This window comes from Dendrobates tinctorius, unplaced genomic scaffold, assembly GCF_039654945.1.
Source record: "Dendrobates tinctorius isolate UK_male_01 unplaced genomic scaffold, ASM3965494v1 ptg000059l, whole genome shotgun sequence".
NCBI lineage: Eukaryota > Metazoa > Chordata > Amphibia > Anura > Dendrobatidae > Dendrobates > Dendrobates tinctorius.
This window is the reverse complement of record NW_027361727.1, coordinates 326,746-338,153: the sequence shown is the minus strand read 5'-3', so window position 1 is coordinate 338,153 and position 11,408 is coordinate 326,746.

Here is an 11,408-nt window from a genome sequence, read left to right as displayed (position 1 = left end):
GTGTCCGACCCCTCCCCAGGTGGAGGTGATAGCAGTGGTAAGAAGTTGGCCATCCAACTTGATCACCCATGATGGCGGAACTCGCCCCGTTGACGCTGGCATCTATTAATGTTGCCAGCATAAAGTCAGATGCGGCTCGCTTCACGGCCTTTGATTTTTTCTCCCGGATTGAGGCAGAAATTTTATTCTTGCAAGAGACCAGACTAACAGACATGGGGGCCATCTATAAAGCACGGAGGGAGTGGAGGTGCGGGCCCTCATACTGGTCTCTTGCGGCCGAGCCGTATAGCGGGGTGGCAGTCCTTTTTAAGACTGCAGCTGTTGAATGCCGACGGGTTACTGAGTTGGAAATGGGGAGGTGCCTGATCCTAGATGTCTTCATGAGGGGACAAGAGCTCCGGCTCATCAACATCTACGGCCCGCAGTCCAAGTGGGACCGCAAATGTCTCTTCCTGAGGATCAAGCCCTTTCTTTTTACGAGCCGGCAGGTGGTCTTCGGTGGGGACTTCAACACCATTACGAGGTCCCGTGACCGGGGGGGTCCCGGAGATCGCCTGGCTTATGATAGCGTTGCGTTGAATAGCATAGCCAGCGAAGCTCGCCTGGTGGATGTCCACATCCAGCACACCCCAGGTCACGGAGGTTTCACCTACCATAGGGGTAGCTGTAGGTCTAGAATAGACAGGTTTTTTTTGAAGGAGGACGCCATCTTTTCTGCTGTGTCCGCCGTTGAGGTGGAGTTCTCCGATCACTGTCTAATTTTCTTTTCTCTGAATGTTGCAGAGACTCATCGGATGGGAAGAGGGCTGTGGAAGCTCAATTCGTCCCTGCTGGAAGAAGCGGAGGTGAGACAATCCTTCGAGGACTTTCTTCAGAGCCAGGTACCGCTGTTGGATCTCTGTAGTAGTAAGTCAGAGTGGTGGGAGATCTTCAAAAAGCGGGTGGCGGGGTTCTTCCGTCAGCTCTCGAGCCTCAGGAGTCTGAACAGGCACCGCTTGTACCAGGCCCTGGGGAGGAAACTCGAGCAGCTTGTCTCGACTGGAGGTGACCGTGAGGAAATCTCCAGAGTGAAATCTTTGCTCAAGAGGTGTCAGTATGATAGACACACATCTTTAGTTTTTGAGAGGGACTTCGGGAAGTACCGCTCACCCGACCCTTACAGAAACTGTAAGATGTCAGTGAATTGTAAGATGGTGACAGGACTGATCGACAGTACGGGGTCCCTGAACAGATCCAAATCAGGGATCCTGGAGGTGGTCAGATCCTTCTACTCACACCTCTTGGAAAAGAAGGATCTGGATCGGGACAGGATGTCGGCTTTCCTGGCTGAAACCGTCCCTGAGCCAGGGGGTGATCCCTCTCTTGGTGTTTTGGCAGAGGAAATCAGGGAAGAGGAAGTGAGACTGGCCATTGATGGGCTTCGGCCCAAGAAATCGCCAGGTCCGGATGGCTTAACATCCGAGTTCTATAAGACTTTTAGGGACTCCTTGGTCCCCCTCTTGACAGGGGTATTTAATGAGTGTCTCTCCTCGGGCACTCTTCCCGACTCAATGAGGAAGTCAGCCCTCATTATTCTGTCAAAGGGTAAGGATCCGTCCCGTATCGAGAATTGGCGTCCCATAGCGCTTCTCGATACGGACCGGAAGGTTCTGGCCAAGGTGCTGTTTAATCGGCTGGTGAAGTTTGCACCCCGGCTCCTTTCAGGGGCCCAGCATTGCTCTGTTCCGGGCCGCAGTACTTTTAGTGCTGTGCTCAGTGTCCGAGAGGCAGTGGAGCAGGGTAGGGCAGGTCACTGGAAGGGGTACTTGCTGTCATTAGATCAAGCGAAAGCCTTTGACCGGGTCAACCACGAGTACCTCTGGTCCGTCCTTTTGAGGTATGGTCTGCCTGGGAGGTTTGTAAAATGGTTAGAGATCTTGTACCAAGGGGCTGAGACTTTTCCGCTGGTGAACGGTTGGTCAGGTCGCCCTTTTGAGGTGGGTTCTGGGGTCCGTCAGGGCTGTCCGCTGAGCCCGCTTTTATACGTGTTCGCGATCGATCCCTTCCTAAGGAGGGTAGATCGTGGACCGTTGGCGGGAGTCAGGATGGACCAGGCGGGCTCTGGGTCCTCTCTGAGGGTGGTGGCGTATGCCGATGATGTTTCCCTTTTCGTGTCCTCGAGAAGGGAGGCGGATTGGGTCATGTCGGAGGTAGTGGGCTACTCGGAGGCATCCGGGTCCATGATCAACCGGGATAAGTGTGAAAGTCTCTGGCTGGGAGGGGGAGATCCCAGGTTTGATCTCCCGGACACCCTTCCAGGGCCCCAGGCCACCGCCAAAATTCTAGGCATCGAATTTGGCCCCGGGGATTACCCCCAGCAAAATTGGGAGGGCAGACTTAAGATCGCCGCCCAAAAGGTGGACCAATGGAAGGGTTGGTCTTTAACCCTGAGGGAAAGGGTTGCCCTGGCTAAAGGCTTTCTGCTACCTTTATTAATATACCTGGGCAGTGTGTGCATCTTGCCGGAACCTCTCTGGACACGGGTCTATAGCCTGTTCTTCCAATTGTTATGGGGGAATAGGCTTAACCTAATCAAGAGGGAGGTTACATACCGTACGAGGAGACTAGGTGGGTTGGGTATGGTCAACCCGGTGGTGTTTCTAGTAAACACCTTTCTTAAGACTAACATCTCCAACCTCTGGCTAGAGAGGGCTCCTCCATGGGTAGTCTCCTGCAAGGGTTGGCTTTGGCCTTTCTTCCAGGAATGGGAGACAGGAGGGCAGGTGAAGGACCTACGCACACCTCATGGGCATCTCCCGGCTTACGCTACCCCGGTTCTGAAGGTGATCCGCCGGTGGGGTCTGGGAATGTGGGAAATCAGGACCATGTCGAGGCAATGCCTTGACAGGAGGGTCCTGTTGACACATTTCCAGAGGCCCCTGGCCCTTAAGGATTGCCCAGGCCGGGATCTGGAGGTCGGGCTGGGGCTTTTAAATTCTAAGCGGATCCCCATGAAGTTTTGGGACTTGACCTGGCGCTGCTTCCACGGGAGGCTGTATGTAAAGGATAACTTGAAGTGCAGGAAATCCGATGATCGGGGTTGTCCCCGTGAGGAGTGTGGCGACGTGCTGGAAAGCATGGAGCACTTCCTGCTTCATTGTCCCTTTAATGCAGAGGTTTACAACAGGGTGGGTGCTTCCATACGTTGGCCGCGGCTGGCGTCCCTCTCCTACGCTGAGTGGGCCTATGGAGCGTTCAGATCCCTGGGTGGCCGGGACCCGTGCACTTTATTCCTAGTCAGTGTAGTGGTTAGGTTCTACACTTGGAATGCACGGTGCCTAGTTTCGACGCGGAAAAAAACCCTTCCGAGGGATGAGGTGGTAGGAAACATCTTGGGTGACCTGGTGAAGGTCCGTTCTTTGGAGTTCGAAAGGTTGGGTGTGAGGAAGGCCTCTTGGCTTTGGAGGGGCCTCTCCTTTTAGAAACGCACTCAAGGGAGAGCTAGCTCCGTGTGAATGAGGGTAGGGATAGCATAAGTTTCACTGGGTGTTAGGGACAGAATTAGGGGCAGATAGGGACAGGGAGGGACAGGCACTGAGGGACAGATAGAGAGTTAGTTATGATAAGTTAGGTAGAGTAGGGGCAGGTAGGGACAGATAGGGACAGTTTTTTTTTTAGGGACAGAAGTAGGGACAGTCTTAGTTGTTGAGGGACAGGGTGAATGTGTTAGTGAGGGATGGGGCCTCCAGAACTCCTTTCCTGGTGTTGGGCTGGTGCATGTCACTTTAGCTTTTTGTTTTGGAAGCATGAAATTTAATGGATATTGGGCTTGCAGGCACCAAACTTGGGCCTGTGGCAAGGTTTTTGGAAATGTGGTTAATACTTATTGTTTGGGTAATATTATCAATGGTTATAGCAGGTCGTATCTTAGGTGTATAACAAGTGTAGTATGTGCTTTTTGTGTATCTGTACATGTATGCAGTATTGTATGTATGTCGCTAGGATGGTGCTTTTAAAAAAAAAATGTATATATTATAGTTAGGAAAGGGGGAAGGGGTACAGTGAGGTTGGGTGGGGGTTTCTTGCTGTGTTGAGGGGAAGTAGTTGAGGGTCTGCCAAGATGGCTGTTTTTTCTGTTTAAGGCAGTGGGCCAGAAAAAGTGTTTACTTTCCTGTTTTAAATCCAGTATATAGGAATGAATGGGAGCATGAGTGAAGGTGTGAATGGGGTTGAATGTGAAGGAATGGATTTTTGTTTGTTTGTTTGTTTGTTTTCTTTGTTTTTTTTTTTTGGAGGTTCCTGCTGGGGGTCCCTCAGGTTGCAAAGCCTGGAGACACTGCACTATGTTCTTCAGAGATGGACTGTCATAAACTAGCATATTTGCACAAGTTTTTTTTTTGTATGTCGGTGTGGTTTATTTTAGTTCATGTATCGTGGTTTTTGATTTCTGGAATGTTGTTTTTGTCTGTCTTATGTATTGTGTTTTTGATATTTTTATAATAAAAGAGATACAGGATGTAACTCAGGATCAGTAATGTAATGTGTGTACATAGTGACTCCAGCAGCAGAATAGTGAGTGCAGCTCTGGGCTATAATACAGGATGTAATTCAGGATCAGTAATGTAATGTGTGTACATAGTGACCCCAGCAGCAGAATAGTGAGTGAAGCCCTGGAGTATAATACAGGATGTAACTCAGGATCAGTAATGTAATGTATGTACATATTGACTCCAGCAGAATAGTGAGTGAAGCTCTGGAGTATAATACAGGATGTAACTCAGGATCAGTAATGTAATGTATGTACATATTGACTCCAGCAGAATAGTGAGTGCAGCTCTGGGGTATAAGGGTATGTGCACACGCTGCGGATTCTGCTGCAATCTGCAGCAGATTTGGCCCTGCGGATCCGCAGCAGTTCCACAGGCATTGACAGTACCATGTTAGCCAATGGGATTTCAAATCCGCAGTGCACATGCTGTGGATTTTTCCGCGCGGATTTGCTGCGGTTTTAAATCCACAGCATGTCAATTCTTTCTGCGGATTCCACAGTGGTTTGACACCTGTTCCATTGTCCAGGTGTCAAACCGCAGGGGAAAACCGCTGGCAAATCCGCAGGAAAACCACAGGTCACTTTACCTGCAAATCCGTGTGGAAAAATCCGCAGGTGGATCCGCAGCGTGTGCACTCACCCTAATACAGGATGGATGTAATGCAGGATCAGTAATGTATGTACACAGTGACTGCATTAGCAGAATAGTGAGTGCAGCTCAGGAGTATAATACAGGATGCAACTCAGGATCAGTAATGTATGTACATAGTGACTGCACCAGCAGAATAGTGAGTGCAGCTCTGGACACGCCCAGGAAGAGGAGGAGCGTCGCAGCTGAGCGTCTGCAGGCTGGGATTTTGCTAAGCTCCTGGGAAGGGAGGTTTTTTTTCCTGCAAGGACTTTCCATCTGCCCCCTTCCCAGGAAAGAGGACTCTCCCTGGGACTGAGCGCCGGGGCTGTGCCCCTGCCTCCCACCCCCCGGCAAGCCAGCTGGGGGTGGGGGGCCTCATCCACCACCAGGAGGCCCAAGGCACAGCCAGCCAGACCCAGGGATGGGGAAAAAGCGGACACCAGGGGGCCGCAAGGCTCCAGGGTCCAGGACCCCTGAAGTGAAGGCTGTGGCGGGCCCTTCCCCCGGAGGTGCAGCAGCCGGCAGAGGTGAGGCGGGGCCCCCCCTTAACATCTGGGGCTCCAAGGCTGCGGGAGAGCCGGCTACCACCTACGCCTCCCGCATCCATGCCCACCTCTCCGAATATGAGGAGGCCGGGAAGCAGCTGAGGAGACTTCGGGGGGAGTTGGAGGGAGCCAGGATAATATCTAAAAACAGGCTCCGTACCTCAAAGAAAGCGGAGGTCGCCGCCACAGTCCAGCGGCTGGAAGAGGAGATTCGGGCCCTGGAGGGCCGGCGAAGTGTCATCATGGCTGGCAGCGGCCCCTTCCAGGAGAAGCTGCGGAACGAGGACCGGTTCAGGGCCATGGCCGGTGGGTCTCCTGGGGGGTCAGGAGGCCCCACCCAGGTGGAGGAAAGCGAGGAGAAGGAAGAGCAAGATGGCGCCCACGCTACACCCGGGCCGCCTCCACCTGAAGACCTGACGGACACCAGCAGGAGTCAGGTAACATGCAGCGGGATAGCCCCTGAGCAATTGGCCCTCCCGCTGGACTCCAGTAACGCGGAGGAAAGCAGGAGCGAGGGGGAGGATGGAGGGAGTGGGAGTAATACCGAGGGGGGCTGCCTCGTCCTCAGGCAAGTGCGGCAGATGGAATCCCCAGCATGGTTTGGCACGCTGTTTGGGGATGAAGTCTGCCCAGAGGATGAGGCAACCGGGAAGAGGAGAAACAGGAGGCGCAGGCGTAAGGCCTCTGAAGGCGTGGAGGAACAACTGGTTTTTGCTCCTCTTCCCGGGGCCCCTCTGTCCCGCTGTGTGGAACCCGCTACCCACCCCGGCTCGGGCCCTGTGGTGGGTCCGCAGCGAGGGAGCGGGGAGAGAGATGACTGTTGTGACCTGACTGTCGCATCTGGTGACAGTTCAGACCAGGGCAGCGACATGGAGGTCGGTGTTGGTTGTGGTGTTGGTGGTGGTGTCCAGGCTCAGCCCTCGGTGGCAGGGGGGGCTGGCCTGGCACCAGATAAAGTTGGTACAGCCAGGGCCGCACCTCCGGTGGCGAGTGCTGGGGCTTCTGGACCCCCCACGTACGGATCCGCTAAGTCTGGATCGCTAGTGGGGGTCCAGAAGTCTAGGAAGGGCGAACAAAAAATCAAACGACAACTGAAGCGGTGCAGGGAGCTGGTCGCTCCCATGGCGGCGCCTGTGGTAAGAGCGGGGTCTCCGGCACGTCGACCCAAAAGGGGGTCCGTGCGGGGGGCTCCGCCGCCACTGGGCGACGAGGGGGAGTGGCCGGCCCTGCCCGTGGCAAGTGGTGGGCACGGAGTGGCGGCGGTGGTCTACGAGGGGGGCGGGGCCTCCCCGAGTGTTGCCCGGCCTGCAAAGGCTGTGGCATGCGGGGGGGCGTGTCCTCCTCGGCCGCTGTCCCGCTCGCTGCGTCCGCGTCACCTGGGGGGGCGTGGCCTCGCAAGGGGTCACTGCTCTGCCCGTGGTGGCCGTGACTGGTGGGGGGGCGTGGCCACGGCAGGCCTGCTGCCCTCTGTCCCACCCACCCTCCCAAGCAGTGCAAGCAAGCTGCCCCCAAAAGCTGGCGGGGGGTTGTCGGGGTCCCCAGCCCACCTACCTTCATCTGAGGGTGTGGGGACTCTGGCGCCCCCTGGCAAGCCGGCAGAGGGAGTGAAGAAGGATGCAGGGCAGGGAGCTGTGCCAGAGGCCGTCCCTGCCCAGAGCAAGGAAAACAAAAGAAACTCTGAAAAAGAAAAAAAAAATGGTGCTGGAGAAACCAAGAGCTGCTGCTGCTCCCAGGCACAGCCAGGGAAATGTGCAGTATGTCATCAGCGCTGAGGCACTTAAAGGGGCAGCAGCACTCTTGGCCAGTAAAGGCAATCATGGAGCACCTGGCCAGCTAGGGCCCCCAGCAGGTGGGAGGGAAAATTGCGGCAAAGGAACTGTTAATGCTGATGTAAATATAAATAAAATTGGTGCTGAGGAGTATGAGGAGTGCGTGAGTGAATGTGAGAGCGGGGTGACTGATATTTTTGAGGAGTTTGTGGACGTGAATGGGGATGTGAGTGACATGGATGAGGGAGTGAATGTGGCTGAAAGTGCTGGAGTGAATGCTGGGGTGAGTGGCAGGGGCCGCCAAGAAGGAATGTGGTCCGTCTTAGGTGGGGGGGCAATGAAGCTTGTCCACCCAGGAGCAAGGTGGTGGAGCTCCTCCTAAAGATGGGCTTCGGGGCGAATGACATCTTTGCCCTGATACATCCTTCGGCGTCCCGCTTCTTTGATGTCAGTTTCGTGCGGCCAGAGGGGCTTGAGCTCTTCTGGTCGAACTACGAGCTGGTGCGAGAAGAGCCCGGATGGCGAGACTTCGTTGCGCAAGCGGTGTCTCGCCAAAATGCCGTCAAGCGAGTGACCGTGGTGACTTGTAACGAGTCGCTCGCAGGCGTGGACATAATGACGTGGCTTTCTCGTTACGGGGGAGTCACCGAGGTCCCAAAAAAGAACAGGGACGAATTTGGCATCTGGTCGGGGGGCTGGACCTTCATGGTAAAGCTGAAGGTTTCCGGCGGCACGGTCACCCACATCCCTTCCTCGGCGTTCTTGGGGAGGGACAGGATCCTGGTCTTCTACCAGGGGCAACCGAAGGTCTGCCACAAGTGCGGCGACCCCACCCACTTCAGCGCCAGCTGCAAGGTGCAGAAGTGTGCGTTGTGTGGTGGGGTAGGCCACCTGGCCGCCTTGTGCAAAGACATTCGGTGCCACCTGTGTGGTGACCTAGGTCACCCGCTCAGCCGCTGCCCTCGCTCTTTCTCCAATACCGCTGCAGGCCCGGTGGGGGGAGACCGTGAGGGGGCAACCTCTGGCGGTGCTTCTGCCGTGGCAGGTGGTGGCGGAGGGGGAAGGGCTGAGGGGCCGGTGAGGAAGGGCAATGCTAAGGCAAGGGGCCCCGCTTATGAGCGGAGGCAAGAAAAACGCCATGGAGGCAAGGGGCAGATGGAGCCTCGGGAAACTGGGGTGATGCCTGCTCCTCCCTCCAGGCCCGTGGCAAAAGCCTCTGAGGCCCTGGGGGAGAGTGCGGTGAGTGAGGAGATCAGGAGGATGGAGAGAGGAGAAAGCGGCTGACTCAGACGACTCCTCTCGTTATGAAAGTGTCGACGAGGATGTCAGGGGGCAGCCTACAGCATCAGGTGGCAAAAACAAGCGTGCCAACCGTAAATCGGGAGGGAAGAGGGCTGACAAGTCTTCAAAGTCCCCCCCGCCCCCGACCACAAGAGTGCATACGGAAGGGCCCGCTGACCCCCCTCTGATCAGACTCTCCAACCGGTTCAGCGCCCTCGGAGGTTCAGATGATGATCCGCAAGACGAGAGTGCTGGGCCGGGGGTAACACCGGAGGGTTCTTCGGGGGGATGGTGGAGTCCGTCCCTCAGGGGGCACTGTTCCTCTTGAGGGGGGGACAGGCCTGGAACCCGGGGCGAGGACACGTCGGGGGCTTCCCTAAAAAGGAAGGTGTCTGACCCCTCCCCAGGAGGAGGTGATAGCGGGGCAGGGAAGAAACTGGCCATCCAACTCGATCACCCATGATGGCTGAACTCGCCCCGTTGACGCTGGCGTCCATTAATGTCGCCAGCATTAAGTCAGATGCGGCTCGCTTCACGGCCTTTGATTTTTTCTCCCGGATTGAGGCAGAAATTTTATTTTTGCAAGAGACCAGACTAACGGACATGGGGGCCATCTTTAAAGCACGGAGGGAGTGGAGGTGCGGGCCCTCATACTGGTCTCTTGCGGCTGAGCCGTATAGCGGGGTGGCAGTCCTTTTTAAGACTGCAGATGTTAAATGCCGACAGGTTACTGAGTTGGAAATGGGGAGGTGCCTGATCCTAGATGTCTTCATGAGGGGACAAGAGCTCCAGCTCATTAATATCTACGGCCCACAGTCCAAGTGGGACCGTAAATGTCTCTTAATGAGGATCAAGCCCTTTCTTTTTACGAGCCGACAGGTGGTCTTCGGTGGGGACTTCAACACCGTTACGAGGTCCCGTGACCGGGGGGGTCCCGGAGACCGCCTGGCTTATGACAGCGTCGCGCTTAATAGCATAGCTAGTGAAGCTCGCCTGGTGGATGTCCACATCCGGCACACCCCAGGCCACGAGGGTTTCACCTACCATAGGGGTAGCAGTAGGTCTAGAATAGACAGGTTTTTTTTGAAAGAGGACGCCATCTTTTCTGCTGTGTCCGCCGTTGAGGTGGAGTTCTCCGACCACTGTTTAATTTTCTTTTCTCTGAATGTTGCAGAGACTCCTCGGATGGGAAGAGGGCTGTGGAAGCTCAATTCGTCCCTGCTGGAAGAAGCGGAGGTGAGACAATCCTTCGAGGATTTTCTTCAGAGCCAGGTACCGCTGTTGGATCTCTGTAGTAGTAAGTCAGAGTGGTGGGAGATCTTCAAAAAGCGGGTGGCGGGGTTCTTCCGTCAGCTCTCGAACCTCAGAAGTCTGAACAGGCACCGCTTGTATCAGGCTCTGGGGAGGAAACTCGAGTAGCTTGTCTCGACTGGAGGTGACCGTGAGGAAATCTCCAGAGTGAAATCTTTGCTCAAGAGGTGCCAGTATGATAGACACACATCTTTAGTTTTTGAGAGGGACTTCGGGAAGTACCGCTCGCCCGACCCTTACAGAAACTGTAAGATGTCAGTGAATTGTAAGATGGTGACAGGACTGATGGACAGTACGGGGTCCCTGAACAGATCCAAATCAGGGATCCTGGAGATGGTCAGATCCTTCTACTCGTGCCTCTTGGAAAAGAAGGATCTGGATCGGGATAGGATGTCGGCTTTCCTAGCTGAAACCGTCCCTGAGCCAGGGGGTGATCCCTCTCTTGGTGTTTTGGCAGAAGAAATTAGGGAGGAGGAAGTGAGACTGGCCATTGATGGGCTTCGGCCCAAGAAATCGCCAGGTCCGGATGGCTTAACATCCGAGTTTTATAAGACTTTTAGGGACTCCTTGGTCCCCCTCTTGACAGGGGTCTTTAATGAGTGTCTATCCTCGGGCACTCTTCCTGACTCAATGAGGAAGTCAGCCCTAATTATTCTGTCAAAGGGTAAAGATCCGTCCCGTATCGAGAATTGGCGTCCCATAGCGCTTCTCGATACGGACCGGAAGGTTCTGGCCAAGGTGCTGTTTAATCAGCTGGTGAAGTTTGCACCCCGGCTCCTTTGGGGGGCCCAGCATTGCTCTGTTCCAGGCCGCAGTACTTTTAGTGCTGTGCTCGGTGTCCGGGAGGCAGTGGAGCAGGGTAGGGCAGGCCACTGGAAGGGGTACTTGCTGTCGTTAGACCAAGCGAAAGCCTTTGACCGGGTCAACCATGAGTATCTCTGGTCCGTCCTTTTGAGGTATGGTCTGCCTGGGAGGTTTGTAAAATGGTTAGAGATCTTGTACCAAGGGGCTGAGACTTTTCCGCTGGTGAACGGTTGGTCAGGTCGCCCTTTTGAGGTGGGTTCTGGGGTCCGTCAGGGCTGTCCGCTGAGTCCGCTTTTATACGTATTCGCGATCGATCCCTTCCTAAGGAGGGTAGATCGTGGACCGTTGGCGGGAGTCGGGATGGACCAGGCGGGCTCTGGGTCCTCTCTGAGGGTGGTGGCGTACGCCGATGATGTTTCCCTTTTCGTGTCCTCGAGGGGGGAGGCGGATTGGGTCATGTCAGAGGTAGTGCGCTACTCGGAGGCATCCGGGTCCATGATCAACCGGGATAAGTGTGAAAGTCTCTGGCTGGGAGGGGG